Below are 15121 nucleotides of genomic sequence, written 5' to 3'. Positions count from 1 at the left end.
TTCCAAAAACATATAGATATGATATGTTTGGATTCAAAACACGCTCAGAAAGTTAAAACAAAGAGAGGTACAGAAAAGCGTGCTATCCTTCTTAGCGCAACTACTACCCCGCTCTTCTTGTCAATTTCACTGCCTTTGCCATGAGCGGTGGACTGACGATGCTACGAGCATGCGGTCTTGCTGAAAAATGGCAGCTACTTGACTAAATATTGTATTTTCGCCTTACGCGACTTGTTTCTTATTCTTTGTCCCCTCTCCTCACTCCCACCCATCGTTCATGTTTTTTCGAGTTTCTCTTCTCTTTTTTTTCCTAAGTTTGTGGGTTTTTCTTTCTCAGAAAGATTGGGCCTTTTGAAGACAAAATCCAAGTTCAGTTAACGTTTCATTTCCAAAGACGATCGTGTAATTTCTTCCCTGTACAGAAAGAAAGGGCTTCATTGGTGTTGACATTTCGACATTTCATCAAGTTTCTTTTTCCCGGAATTGTGTTGTTATTGTTTGTCCTTGCAAAGGTCTGGCGATTTTCTTTTTACTCATAAATTTATATGAATGACTATGCTCGTGTTGTTTTCAGAAGAGCCAGTCCTTTTCTCTCTCTCTCTCTCTCTCTCTCTCTCTCTCTCTCTCTCTCTCTCTCTCTCTCTCTCTCTCTCTCTCTCTCTCTCTCTCTCTCTCTCTCTCTCTCTCTCTCTCTCTCTCATGGTTGGCCTTCTTTGCCTCAAAGTCCTTTTTTATATTTAGTCAAGTTTTGACTAAATATTTTAACATCGAGGGGGAATCGAAACGAGGGTCGTGGTGTATGTGTGTCTGTCTGTGCGTGTGTGTGTGTGTGTGTGTGTGTGTGTAGAGCGATTCAGACTAAACTACTGGACCGATCTTTATGAAATTTGACATGAGAGTTCCTGGGTATGAAATCCCCGAACGTTTTTTTCATTTTTTTGATAAATGTCTTTGATGACGTCATATCCGGCTTTTCGTGAAAGTTGAGGCGGCACTGTCACGCCCTCATTTTTCAACCAAATTGGTTGAAATTTTGGACAAGTAATCTTCGACGAAGCCCGGACTTCGGTATTGCATTTCAGTTTGGTGGCCTAAAAATTAATTAATGACTTTGGTCATTAAAAATCTGAAAATTGTAAAAAAAAATAAAAATTTATAAAACGATCCAAATTTACGTTTATCTTATTCTCCATCAATTGCTGATTCCAAAAACATATAAATATGTTATATTCGGATTAAAAACAAGCTCTGAAAATTAAATATATAAAAATTATTATCAAAATTAAATTGTCGAAATCAATTTAAAAACACTTTCGTCTTATTCCTTGTCGGTTCCTGATTCCAAAAACATATAGATATGATATGTTTGGATTAAAAACACGCTCAGAAAGTTAAAACAAAGAGAGGTACAGAAACGCGTGCTATCCTTCTTAGCGCAACTACTAGTACTACTAATACCCCGCTCTTCTTGTCAATTTCACTGCCTTTGCCATGAGCGGTGGACTGACAATGCTACGAGTATACGGTCTTGCTGAAAAATGACATTGCATTCAGTTTCATTCTGTGAGTTCGACAGCTACTTGACTAAATGTTGTATTTTCGCCTTACGCGACTTGTTTTTCTTTTTTCCTTCACTTCTACTCACACGACCTAACTTACATGCTTTCTGGGTTTGTATTCACTCAATTACACGGTTGAGCACAAAACTTACTTTGTGCAAAGGGGTCTATCCCAAGCAAACGCCCACCCCCCAATTTTGCCCTAAATCTGTGCACAGGGGGGGTGGGCTTATGCTAGGGATTTTACGGTACTAGTTGACCGACGGTGCAATTTGCTTTTTATATTTAGTCAAGTTTTGACTAAATATTTTAACATCGAGGGGGAATCGAAACGAGGGTCGTGGTGTATGTGCGTGTGTGCGTGTGTGTGTGCGTGTGTGCGTGTGTGTGTGTGTGTAGAGCGATTCAGACTAAACTACTGGACCAATCTTTATGAAATTTGACATGAGAGTTCCTGGGTATGAAATCCCCGAACGTTTTTTTCATTTTTTTGATAAATGTCTTTGATGACGTCATATCCGGCTTTTCGTGAAAGTTGAGGCGGCACTGTCACGCCCTCATTTTTCAACCAAATTGGTTGAAATTTTGGTCAAGTAATCTTCGACGAAGCCCGGGGTTCGGTATTGCATTTCAGCTTGGTGGCTTAAAAATTAATTAATGACTTTGGTCATTAAAAATCTGAAAATTGTAAAAAAAAAATAAAAATTTATAAAACGATCCAAATTTACGTTTATCTTATTCTCCATCATTTGCTGATTCCAAAAACATATAAATATGTTATATTCGGATTAAAAACAAGCTCTGAAAATTAAATATATAAAAATTATTATCAAAATTAAATTGTCCAAATCAATTTAAAAACACTTTCATCTTATTCCTTGTAGGTTCCTGATTCCAAAAACATATAGATATGATATGTTTGGATTAAAAACACGCTCAGAAAGTTAAAACGAAGAGAGGTACAGAAAAGCGTGCTATCCTTCTTAGCGCAACTACTACCCCGCTCTTCTTGTCAATTTCACTGCCTTTGCCATGAGCGGTGGACTGACGATGCTACGAGTATACGGTCTTGCTAAAAAATGGCAGCTACTTGACTAAATATTGTATTTTCGCCTTACGCGACTTGTTGCTTTTTCTTACCGTACATGAAATACATTCCGTGTAAAATCCAGTTTTTCAACAGGCAACAAACGTTACACAATTCTAGTAGCTGCATTCTAGCAGATGGTCTTTCCAATGTTTAGCAAGGCGCAGTGGCGTGGTGGTAAGACGTCGGCCTCCTAATCGGAAGGTCGTTATTTGATGCATTGTCGTGGTCTCATAGTCGTGTTGTTTTGCGTAATTCAACAGTCTTTATTATACAGGCTAAATTGGTTGTGATCATGTAAACATAGTGAATAGTGTTTCTGAACTTAAGGGGTCGGTCCGGAAGCTTATTAAGTTAAAATTAATATTAAAAGTCCTACGGTTTTGAGCCATTAAGGACTTGAGTGTTTGTCCGCTTTCAAAAAGAGGAAAGAAAGAAACAAAAAATAAGGAGAGGAGGGCAGGGGGTGGGGTTGAGTTGATAATGCTCTGTGGAATTTGTTAAAATGAAAAGTAGTTAAGATGTTTCTTGGTAAGAATTATAAGTCTGTATTCTATATCTTGAATAACGGGCTTGTAATATTATTTTTTTTTATTTCAAATCGAGTTAAAAAGTGGAACCTTTCAGGATCACCAATAAAACCAAATAGATGAGCAAGTAAGAGGAACACGAACAATAAATCTCAAAACTTTTTACAAATAAAAGGATTAAGATGTAAGCCACGAAGGCCGTGGTAATAAAAACAATATGTACAGTTTGGCGACTAGTGAGCCTTGGGTGAGGATATGTTGTCTAGAAGGTAGTCGCTGGAATCAGGAGGGATGGCGGGAGCCACTCGACCTCAAACTGAAACACGCTGATGTGATAATCTGGGCTTAGTTATACCCACAGCCCCATGTCCGAGTCCCTGACCAGTCGGCACAGCAGCAAGCTGTGTGACCAGCCTAGAGAACTGCTACTGCGCAGATAATCCTGGGGACTCAGACCATGGAGCTGCATATGGTCATATAAGGTTTTAAAGGTAATTCTATTTGTAGCGCATGGAGCGAAAATGTGTTGAAATGAATAGGGTTCTCCACAATGGCAGGACTTGTTAAAGATATGGAAGCGGCAGCCGCCGGCACGGAGGCGTCTGAAGATAGTGAGGAGGTTTGTTGGGAGATCGGGGTGTAGATCGTTCATATCAATGGGTTGATAGGACAGAGATGTTACGTACTGACTTCGAATGAGTTTACGGATTTTACTGTAGAACTCGGTTACTGAGTAGCCGATGTTAGTGTTAGCTGGGCTAGATTCTGCCGCTTCTTTGGCAGCGACATCCGCCAGTTCATTTCCCCGGACCCCTACGTGAGAGGGGACCCAGAGAAATGATACGGATGTGCCGGATGAGATTAACTGGTGACATATAAAGAGGATTTCTCTTTGTAGCTCTGCCCGATTTGATGTGTTTCGATGCAGAGCTTGTAATGAAGAGCGCGAGTCAGAGCAGAAAACTACCGCACGCGGTGTGACTGGGAGGTCATTTATAAAAGTGCATGCCATGAGCAAGGCAAATAGCTCGGCTGAGAATATGGAGATGTCTTTATTAAGAGTATATTTCCTTGAGATTTTGAGATCTGGGATCACAAAGGCGCAGCCAACGCTGCCGTCTGCAAATTTGGATCCGTCAGTAAAGACTTTTAAATGCTCCGAGAATTTGTAGTTTAGGGTTTCTTTTGTAACAGTAGCTAGGTAGACGGGGTTATCTTTTTTGGTAGTATTATCTTCACTGTCGTATATGATAGTAGGGGTTTCCTCAAGCCAAGGCGGGTAGGAGGGCGGGGGGACCCTGGCCAGCTCACTGACCTTCACCCCGCTATCGGCTAGAATGCGGTTTACTGTGTCGGATAAGGGTAGCGTTTTGGCCAAGAGTTGAGTGCTATGTTTGGTGTTGGCCTCATAATTTTGGTGCTGAGGAAAAAAGTCAGTCAGGACCTCGCAGGCAGAGTTCTCTACCGCGTGGGCTCTGACAGCATACTGAGCTGAACGGAGTTTTATCTCATCCACAAGGGGCAGCCACCCACACTCGCTGTAGACTCGACTCTTACTCGCTTGTTGGGAGAGTCCCAGAGCTATTTTGAGCGCCCTGCACTCTATAATAGCCAGTTTTTTCATGAGCGCCGGGCGCGTCGCGAAATAAGCTTCGCACCCGTAAAGGAGGCGGGAGCGAATTAATGCCCGCACTACCTCTGTGACACACTTACGCCCTCTGGCCCAGGATTGGGACGCCAGGTAGCGTATGATATAAAGATCCTTGTTGGCCTTATTGATCAGATGTTCGATATGACTGGTCCAGTTAAGTCGGGTATCGATGATAACGCCGAGGAACTTAACTTCTGAGCTCGGTTTGATAATATCACAACCTATCTTTATACTGCAGTTCCTGTACAGTTGTCTACGGGAGACAACAAGAAAGACTGTTTTATTTGAGGCTAGTTGGAAGCCGTTGGTGTACATATATTGACAGAGGTTGTCGATTTTAGTTTGGTAAGAAGATAAGTCAACAGTGTTGGTAACTCTGTTATGGCGTGGTCTATTAGTGTCTATTAAGGCGAGGTCGTCCGCATACAGAAGTACACTGGCACCGTCAACCTTAACAGAAGTAATGTCATAGAGCATGATGCTGAATAAGTTTGGCGCGATGATACTGCCCTGGGGAACCCCCATGTCCAGCGCATGGGTTTCGGACACCGAAGAGCCCACCCGGACAGACATCTTGCGATTGCTGATGAAGTTTTTGATGAATTGGTACATGTGGCCAGAGACACCGATTCTGCCGAGTTTTAGGAGTAGACGAGCATGCCAGACGCTGTCGTACGCAGATTTAATATCAAAGAAGGTTCCAAGAAGAGAATTATTACTATGTGCCAAGGTCTTTTTGATTTTTTCAGTGACGTGCACAATGTGGTCCGCACACGAACGACCTTGCCTAAAACCTGCCTGGCATGTAGGAATGATATTGTGTTTATTGAGGTGGAACTCCAGCCTCTGGTTCACCACACGCTCAAAGATCTTGCTGAGGTGGGGGGTTAGTGATATGGGGCGGTAACTGCCAGGTAGATTGCCCGGTTTTCCGCTCTTCAATACTGCTACTACTTGTGAGTCTGACCACGCTGCGGGGATAGTATCCTTTAACCAGCATAGGTTGAAAAACTGAGTGAGCAACTTAACAAAGTTAGGTGGTAGATGTTTTATCATGTGATATGATATTGGGTCTAAACCTGTGGATTTTTTTGGGTCTTTCACAGAAGAGATGGCGTTTTGGACTTCTTTTGCCTTAAACATGCAGTTTATAGGCAACTGGTTGTCATCTGGGGGGTATGTGAAACCCTTCTCCTGATCTAACCTATAATTGAGTCGTTCAGTATCTAGGGATTTTGATTGACTATTTTTGGCAAAGGTATCTGCTAATAGGTTTGCCTTTTCAGAGTCAGTTGTGGTCATTTTATCACCCGATAGTAGTGGCTTTTCTTTAGTTCTGTATCTACATTTAAATCTGCGGATTTTCTTCCAGATTTTGCCACAGTCTTTGTAATCTTTAGTTTCTTTGTTGACAAAGTTTTCCCAGTTTTGAAGTTTAGCCTCAGCGGTGATCTGGTTAAATTGTATTTCAGCTGACTTCATATTCGTGAAGTTAGCGTCTGAGCAGTGCCTGAGATATGTCCTAATGTGATATCGCTTGTTTGCCAAGGCTTCATCACAGTCTGCATTCCACCACTCATTCCTTTTGGCCTTACAGTTAGGATTTACTGATTTAAGCGGAATGTGATTATTGGCAGCAGTGAGTATACATTGACGTATGTTATTGTAAGAGGCTTCGATGTCATCCGTAAGGAGAGTTTCCTCCCTGACACCCTCGAGCTCCGCACGGAAGCTGTCCCAATTTGCCTGTTTGTAATTGTACTTTTTTCTGACCTCCGAGTTATTGCGATTAGGGGCGAAGTGGCGGAAGGTAAGAACAATGGGTAAGTGATCGGAGCCGAGGGCGTCCGGGAAAACGTTCCAGTCGATGTCAGTGACTATGGCATTTGAGCAAAGGGAGAGATCGATTGCTGACGGGGAATGGTCAGCTCTGTCTGGAAGTCTGGTTGCCGAGCCATCGTTTAGTATACAAAAGTCAGTTTCCAAAATGACGTCAGCAAGGTTGCTATTGGCATGTTTGTATCTAGGGTTAGCAGAGTCCCACAGAGGGTGGTGATTATTAAAATCACCCATCACGCACCAGTGTGCCCTGCCATGATCCAGGGATTTTAGCCAGTCGGTAGTTCCTTTTTTATTACACCCGTGGGGGTAATATATGTTAACTATGTTGAGGTTTTTGGATCCTTTTATTTCGATTTCAACAGCACATGTACTGAGATTTTCTGAACTAGGGATGAGAGGTGCAAAGGGTTTGTAATTTAAGGAAGACTTTAGATAAATAGCTGTTTGAATGAGTTGCCCTGAGCCCTTTTGCTCTACTATGGGAGGGAAGTCAAAACCATCTATAGAAGGCAGTAGGGAGCGTTTTCTCTTGACTGACTGGATAACTAAGATGTCAGCAGAGTGATTTGATATATAATTATATAGCTGAGAGAAGTTAGAGTTGATAGAGCGACAGTTCCACTGTAATATGATAAATCCGTGACCGCTTTCACCTTGTTCAGCCATTTTAACACGCACAAAGAAGGTAAGTTAAAGGGCAGATTTAAAATAGATTAAAAAGTGGTTTTAACAGCTTTCATATCCGTCACGGACAACTGCTTGGCACCAGCAAGAGCGCCCAGCGCCAGAGTGGCGCCGCCCGGAATGAAGCGTTCAACCTTGGTGTTGGAGAGTTGTGTGTATGTAGCTGAGAGGGAGTCGATCAGGTCGAGAGGACTCTGCATCTGTCTGGCCTTAACCATGAAGCCGAGGCACTGCTCGATGAAACCTTGAAGGCCTCTTTGTTGTTCATTTAAATTTGCATATTGCTCTCCTGTTTTTAGCTTATCTAGTGCAGCGTCGGCTAGCTCAAGCTCTGCCTTCTCCTGCTCCTCCCTCATCTGCTGCTTTATTTCCTGTTCAGTTTTAAGTTTGTATTCTCTGAATCTCTGGGCCAATCCCTCCTCCATTCTCCCCATCAACCTCTCGAAGAGCTGCTCTTCTTTCGAGTCCTCCTTCCTGTTCTGGGCTTTGCGTAGGAGGGAGGCCTTTAACCCGGGGGTCCCATGAAGCGGCGCCTCTGCCCGAGCCGTCTGAGACTTACAGGGCGCCTGGGGGCCAGGATTTGGATTTTGCGAAGTTGTTTGGTGCTTCGCGGTTGCAGCAGAACTGTCCGCATGAACTGGAAGGAGTGTATTGTCATGTTCGGTCATTTTGTTTTTGATTTCTTGTATTTTATTTACTTGCCCACCCAGGGGGGGTCTCTGGACAGCCAAAGAGTACCCGGACCGGGGGGTTGAGGTCCGCCGGATCGGTTGCGGAGGGGGACGCCAGAAGGAGTCCCTCATTTCCGCTGGGGCAGTCGCTGTTTTATTTTGTTGTTTGGCGAGCTCGCGCCGCGCCCGATCCAGGGCCTCAGAATATGGTATGTATGCTGCCGACCTGATCTTATTGGCCTGCAGCCTCAGTCTCATTTCCGGGCATCCAAGATAAGCGGCGGAATGCTCGCCCTTGCAGTTTACGCAATGTTTGGCCTTGGTGCACGTCGCTCCGTCGTGGCCCTTGGAGCCACATCGGGGGCAGATCTGCACTTTTGATTTGCATTGTTGTTTTAGGTGCGATAGTCTCTGGCACTTCGTACAGCGCCGCACTGGAGGAGTGTAGGGTTCGACGCCGTACACCTCACTCTCCAGAACGACGCTGTCTGGAAGAATTGCCGTTGTAAACGTGACACGGACCGCCTGAGACGGTTTCCCATCCCTAAGGAGAAGACGGCGAAAAGATCGAACCGAGGAGGGGCCCTTTTCTACAAGACTCCCATCCTCCATCCGGACGCGCACGCCCACTGCCATCTCAGACAGGTCTGTTCCTGAATGTATTGTGGGTATGCGTTTAATGACACCTTCGGTTGTTACCTCCGGACGGTGGCATTTCACTTTGATGCCGCCGATCGAGTCCAGCCTCAATAGCTTGTTTTGTTGTGATGCTGAGGAGCACCCTACCAGGACGCTCCCAGCTGCCAGCATGCGTATTTCTTTGACCTCGCCGATGGCAAGGTCAAAAGTTTTTTTCCTCCTGAGGCCGAGTCCCTGCAATGTTGCAGGGCCCTCCTTCAGGTCCTGCACCACCACGGGGAACTCTAAGAAGGAGGGAGGAGGTTGCTTGGGTTGGTAAAGAAGTTTTCTTCGGGGTCTTTGTTTTGTGTGTGTGTGTGTATTGGCAGGTGGTAGTGGCTGTTGAGTTGTCTGGTTTTCTTGTGATTCAGTTAGGGGTTGGGAGGTGTCGACCCCCCGGGCAGATGTTGCATGGGAAATACCTGTGTTTCCCTGAAGAGGGGGACCCTCGCAGAGGACCTTTTGCTTCTTTTTCTTTTTGGGCTTCTTACGATTGACTTCGGTGAAGTCTTCCTCAAAATGATCAGTAATCTGAGAGCGTGGGGGGCTATCCCGGAAGAGAAGAGATTCCGGAGAGCTCTGCCCCCCCTCAGGGTCGTCCTCCCGCAATCTCTTTCTCTTGAAAGGAGAAGATATGCTGGTTTTCTCATTGGTGATTGCTTTATTAAGCTGTTTGGATTTTGGGGACTGACCAGTCCGGCTGGCCCGGTCAGTCTCATTCAGTGATTCCATGGGAATATCTGGGGCGCGGTCAGAACCGCTTGCTGTTTGGTCCATATTAAGGGACCAATCTTGCTCCCTCAGAGCAGTGGTGTCCGTTGGAAGGTAGTTATCTACCCAGATGGACGTTTCCCGCCTATCAGCAAAGGTGGTGTTTGGCAGTTTGTGTTTAGCAACTTGGCTCATCACTTACAAGGTACGGTACGGTCACCAAGAAAAAACAAGCCAAACAGCTCAGGGTTAAAAAGGCAGGATAAAAGCAGGGTAACAAAAGCGTCCCTAGACAAAGAGTGAGCTGAAGCTCACCCCTCTAGCGACTTTCACTTCTCTCCCGAGAAACACGAGGACTCCTGCAGGGCGAGTGGGAACGCCACCAAGGGCAGCTAGCCCCCTTTCTGGACCCACGCCAAGAGCAGAGGGAGCTGTGTCGTGTGTTTAAGACACAACGAAAATGTGATTGTCCCCCTTTACCCTCAGGAATTCGGGAGAGAATCGCTATTTGAGCACTGACTTGGCTATGTAAGCTCGAGGTGCGTTAAAGCAGTCGCTATGTAATCAGCATGTTTGCTTGTGAAAGAACGCACTCTACGGGCCAGCAACTGCAGTGAATTACTCGTGCTGAGTGTGACATGACATGACATGACATGACATGTCCGGAAGCTTCCGCATTTTTCTCACTCACTTATTCTGCTGTCAAGAGCAGTGCGTGGTGTTAAACAATCTTGTGATTTTATTCTTTCTCAAGTTCGACTTATTTGATCATATGGTGTCAGTCAATCATCAATCAATCAAAAAGTATGTATGTGTGGTGGGGTGCGTGCGTGCGTGTATGTGTGCGTGTGTGTGTGTGTGGGGGGGGGGGTCGTGGGTGTGTAGATGTGTGTCATGGGGCGAAATGTCACCAGCGATGTGGGGCGAAAATGGGGCGAAGTGACCTCGGGGCGATATGGTTTGGGGCGAAATGGAATGGATACCCTCTCTTCTAATATAGCTATTGTGGGTGCCTCCGGAACTTTGTAAATGATGATAAAAAAAACTTACCGTCAGTCTTGAACAACATGATTGTTTTCTTACTTTTGGAAATGCAGTAGTTAACTCCCTTATCTGAATGTTTGTAATTGCAGTAGTTAGTTCCCTTATCCTAATGTTTGTAATGCAGTAGTTAGCTCTCTTCTGTTACTGTTTATTCTGCAGTAGTAAGCTCCCGTATTTGTAATGCAGAAATAAGCTCCGTTCTGCTTTTGTTTGAAATGCAATAGTTAGCTCCCTTCTCTCTTTGCTAGCTCCCTTCGATGACTGTTTGTAATGCAATAATTAGCTCCTTTCTGATTGTAGTGGAGTATTCAGCTCCCTTCTCTTTCCGTTTTTAATGCAGTCGTTAGCTCCCTTCTCTTTCCGTTTTTAATGCAGTCGTTAGCTCCCTTCTCTTTCCGTTTTTAATGCAGTCGTTAGCTCCCTTCTCTTTCCGTTTTTAATGCATTCGTTAGCTCCCTTCTCTTTCCGTTTTTAATGCAGTCGTTAGCTCCCTTCTCTTTCCGTTTTTAATGCAGTCGTTAGCTCCCTTCTCTTTCCGTTTTTAATGCAGTCGTTAGCTCCCTTCTATAACTGTTTTTAATGCAGTCGTTAGCTCCCTTCTATAACTGTTTTTAATGCAGTCGTTAGCTCCCTTCTATAACTGTTTTAAGGCAGTCGTTAGCTCCCTTCTATAACTGTTTGTAATGCAGTAGTTAGCTCCCTTCTATAACTGTTTGTAATGCAATAGTTAGCTCTCTTCTATAACTGTTTGTAATGCAATAGTTAGCTCCCTTATGTTGCTGTTTGTAATGCAGTAGTTAGCTCCCTTCTATAACTGTTTGTAATGCAATAGTAAGCTCCCTTCATTTACTGTTTGTAATGCAATAGTTAGCTCCCTTCTATAACTATGTAATGCAATAGTTAGCTCCCTTCAATTACTGTTTGTAATACAATAGTTAGCTCCCTTCTATAACTGTTTGTAATGCAATAGTTAGCTCCCTTCTATAACTGTTTGTAATGCAGTAGTTAGCTCCCTTCTATAACTGTTTGTAATGCAGTAGTTAGCTACCCCCTGCGGGTTAGGGGGAAGAATTTACCCGATGCTCCCCAGCATGTCGTAAGAGCCGACTAACGGATTCTGTTTCTCCTTTTACCCTTGTTAAGTGTTTCTTGTATAGAATATAGTCAATGTTTGTAAAGATTTTAGTCAAGCAGTATGTAAGAAATGTTAAGTCCTTTGCACTGGAAACTTGCATTCTCACAGTAAGGTAATATATTGTACTACGTTGCAAGCCCCTGGAGCAAATTTTTGATTAGTGCTTTTGTGAACAAGAAACAATTAACAAGTGGCTCTATCCCATCTCCCCCCTTCCCTCCGTCGCGATATAACCTTGAATGGTTGAAAACGACGTTAAACACCAAATAAAGAAAGAAAGTAGTTAGCTCCTTTCTATAACTGTTTGTAATGCAATAGTTAGCTCCCTTCTATAACTGTTTGTAATGCAGTAGTTAGCTCCCTTCTATAACTGTTTGTAATGCAATAGTTAGCTCCCTTCTTGTCACGTTTTATAGTCAAATGAATGACCTAAAACGGTCAATTACTGCTGACAAACCACACCACGATCCACTCTCGCAGTCACACAAAAAAGTTAGAAACAACAAAAGTATAAGTTCTAGACGTCTGTTTACATACAATAACTCTCCACCTCCCTCTTCTCGTGAAGCCAAAAGTGTTTTTACGACCAAGTCGTAAAGCAATAATAACAGACAAAAGCCAGTTAGAGTTTATGAAATAAGAACACGCTGAACCGTGTAAAGTTAGAAAACACTTAGCTGCTCTGTAAAAAGTCTTAGCCTGTACAGGCGTTAACACTCCACGTTGTCACAACTCAAAGTTCTTCATAAAGGGTTAGAAAGATGACAAGGTGGGGGGGGGGGGGGGGCGTCTACGCATCCATGGGTGCACTCAACTCTCGGTGCAGCCAGGGTCTTATTTGGTGTTTAACGTCGTTTTCAACCACGAAGGTTATATCGCGACGGGGAAAGGGGGGAGATGGGATAGAGCCACTTGTTAATTGTTTCTTGCTCACAAAAGTACTAATCAAAAATTTGCTCCAGGGGCTTGCAACGTAGTACAGTATATTACCTTACTGGGAGAATGCAAGTTTCCAGTACAAAGGACTTAACATTTCTTACATACTGCTTGACTAAAATCTTTACAAAAATTGACTATATTCTATACAAGAAACACTTAACAAGGGTAATAAGAGAAACAGAATCCGTTAGTCGCCTCTTACGACATGCTGGGGAGCATCGGGTAAATTCTTCCCCTAACCCGCGGGGGGTAGATGACCAGGTGGAGGGGCGTCTACGCATGGGTGCACTCAACTCTCGGTGTAGCCAGGGTCCATTCGATGAAACGCAGTGGAGCAGTGGAGCATACAGGTGAAAGTTGGAGCAACACCAGTAACTGCCGTGGAACATCAACCGTAGAACAAAGGACAGTAACAGTGTAGCCCATCTTCAACAGCAAACAGGTAGCTACCAGGTAGCAAACGTCCAGCAAACGTACAGCAACACCTCCAGCAACAACCAGCAACAACCAGCATCAACCAGCAACAAGCTGAAACAAGAGCAATTGGTGCAGTGACCATGCCAACAATCCCCCTTTTACCACCTTTAAACATATCTAACTTCCCCCTTCAGCGAGTACGTGGTACCTGCAAAGATAGACTTTTAATAACAACTCAAGACATTTTCTCCGCCTCTCCATATCTGCAAAAACCATATACAGATTACAATTTAGCGTTATAATGAGCAAGTTATAATACGCTATCATGGAGAAACAAAACACAGAGTTTACATTTCACAAACATTGACCGGTCACCAACGTAAAGTAACGTCTAAATACCTCAATAGCTCGTGGAACGCAGCTCTCCCAAGCAAACCGCTTGAATAATTGGCTCCCGCTCGTCAGCAAAAGTATGTAGCCAAATTTCTCTGTCCTAAGCCTTCTGTGTATGGAACTAACATCAGAAGCCCGTTGGTAGACCTAAACCAGTCTTTCAACGCGTTGGAATCCTCCAAATCTTAGTCAACAGAGCAATACCCCCAGACCTGTCGTCTGCCCAGCTTGTAGAAAAGAAAGAAAGACCATGTGATCTCCCTGATCAATCGGCAGTCGCTTCCCCAAACCAAGCGATCTTCCAGACCAATCACTGGTCGCCTACCAAACACACCAAGAGCATGATTGGAACACGTGATCTAAATGGTGAGCAAAATCACCCGATACCCGCACGGTTTCCACGTGAATTTCGTGAAGGTCTGCCACAACCTTTCCGCAATGCGGCTGCCAGCACAGGCGCATTACGTTGCAATTTGAGAAAGGCGCCCAACAAAGAGTTTCTTTCTCAAACGTGTCACTGAAATCGTGACACTTCAATAACTGATTGTAATGCAGTAGTTAGCTCCCTTCTATAACTGTTTGTAATGCAGTAGTTAGCTCTCTTCTATAACTGTTTGTAATGCAGTAGTTAGCTCCCTTCTATAACTGTTTGTAATGCAGTAGTTAGCTCCCTTCTATAACTGTTTGTAATGCAGTAGTTAGCTCCTTTCTATAACTGTTTGTAATGCAATAGTTAGCTCCCTTCTATAACTGTTTGTAATGCAGAATTAAGCTCCCTTCTGTTATTTTCTTTAATGAAGCTTCTTTGTAAACATTACAGACTGGTCACAGATAACTGCAGTCAAAAATACCAAGCATTAACTTTGCATATTTATACTACACGCCACCATTTGTCACTTCCACCCATGCCCCACCCATCCCCTAGATTAGGTTTAAAATCCATGTCGAATGGTGTCAGCAGATTTCAAATCGCAATAAAAAACAAGTTGCGTAAGGCGAAAATACAACATTTAGTCAAGCTCAGTCGAACTCACAGAATGAAACTGAACGCATTGCATTTTTTCCGCAAGACCGTACACTCGTAGCATCGTCTGTCCACCGCTCGTGGCAAAGGCAGTGAAATTAACAATCCAGAAAAGCGCGGTAGCGGTTGCGCTGAGGAGGATAGCAGGCTTTTCTTTATCTCTATTCTTTTTAACTTTCTGAACGTGTTTTTAATCCAAACATATCATATCTATATGTTTTTGGAATCAAGAACCGACAAGGAATAAGATGAAATTGTTTTTAAATCGATTTCGGAAATTTAATTGTAATCATAATTTTTATAGTTTTAATGTTCAGAGCTTGTTTTTAATCCGAATATAACATATTAATATGTTTTTGGAATCAGAAAATGATGAAGAATAAAATAAACGTAATATTGGATCGTTTTATAACAAAATAATTTTAATTACAATTTTCAGATTTTTAATGACCAAAGTCATTAATTATTTTTTAAGCCTCCAAGCTGAAATGCAATACCAAAGCCCGGCCTTTGTCGAAGATTGCTTGGCCAAAATTTCAATAAATTTTATTGAAAAATGAAGGTGTGACAGTGCCGCCTCAACTTTTACAAAATGCCGGATATGACGTCATCAAAAAAATGTATCGAAAAAATAAAAAAAACGTCTGGGGATATCATACCCAGGAACTCTCATAAAAAATGTCATAAAGATCGCGAAGTAGTTTACTCTGAATCGATCTACACACACACACACACACACACACACACACACACACA

Source organism: Littorina saxatilis, linkage group LG14, assembly GCF_037325665.1.
Source record: "Littorina saxatilis isolate snail1 linkage group LG14, US_GU_Lsax_2.0, whole genome shotgun sequence".
NCBI lineage: Eukaryota > Metazoa > Mollusca > Gastropoda > Littorinimorpha > Littorinidae > Littorina > Littorina saxatilis.
Note: the sequence above shows the minus strand (reverse complement) of the source record.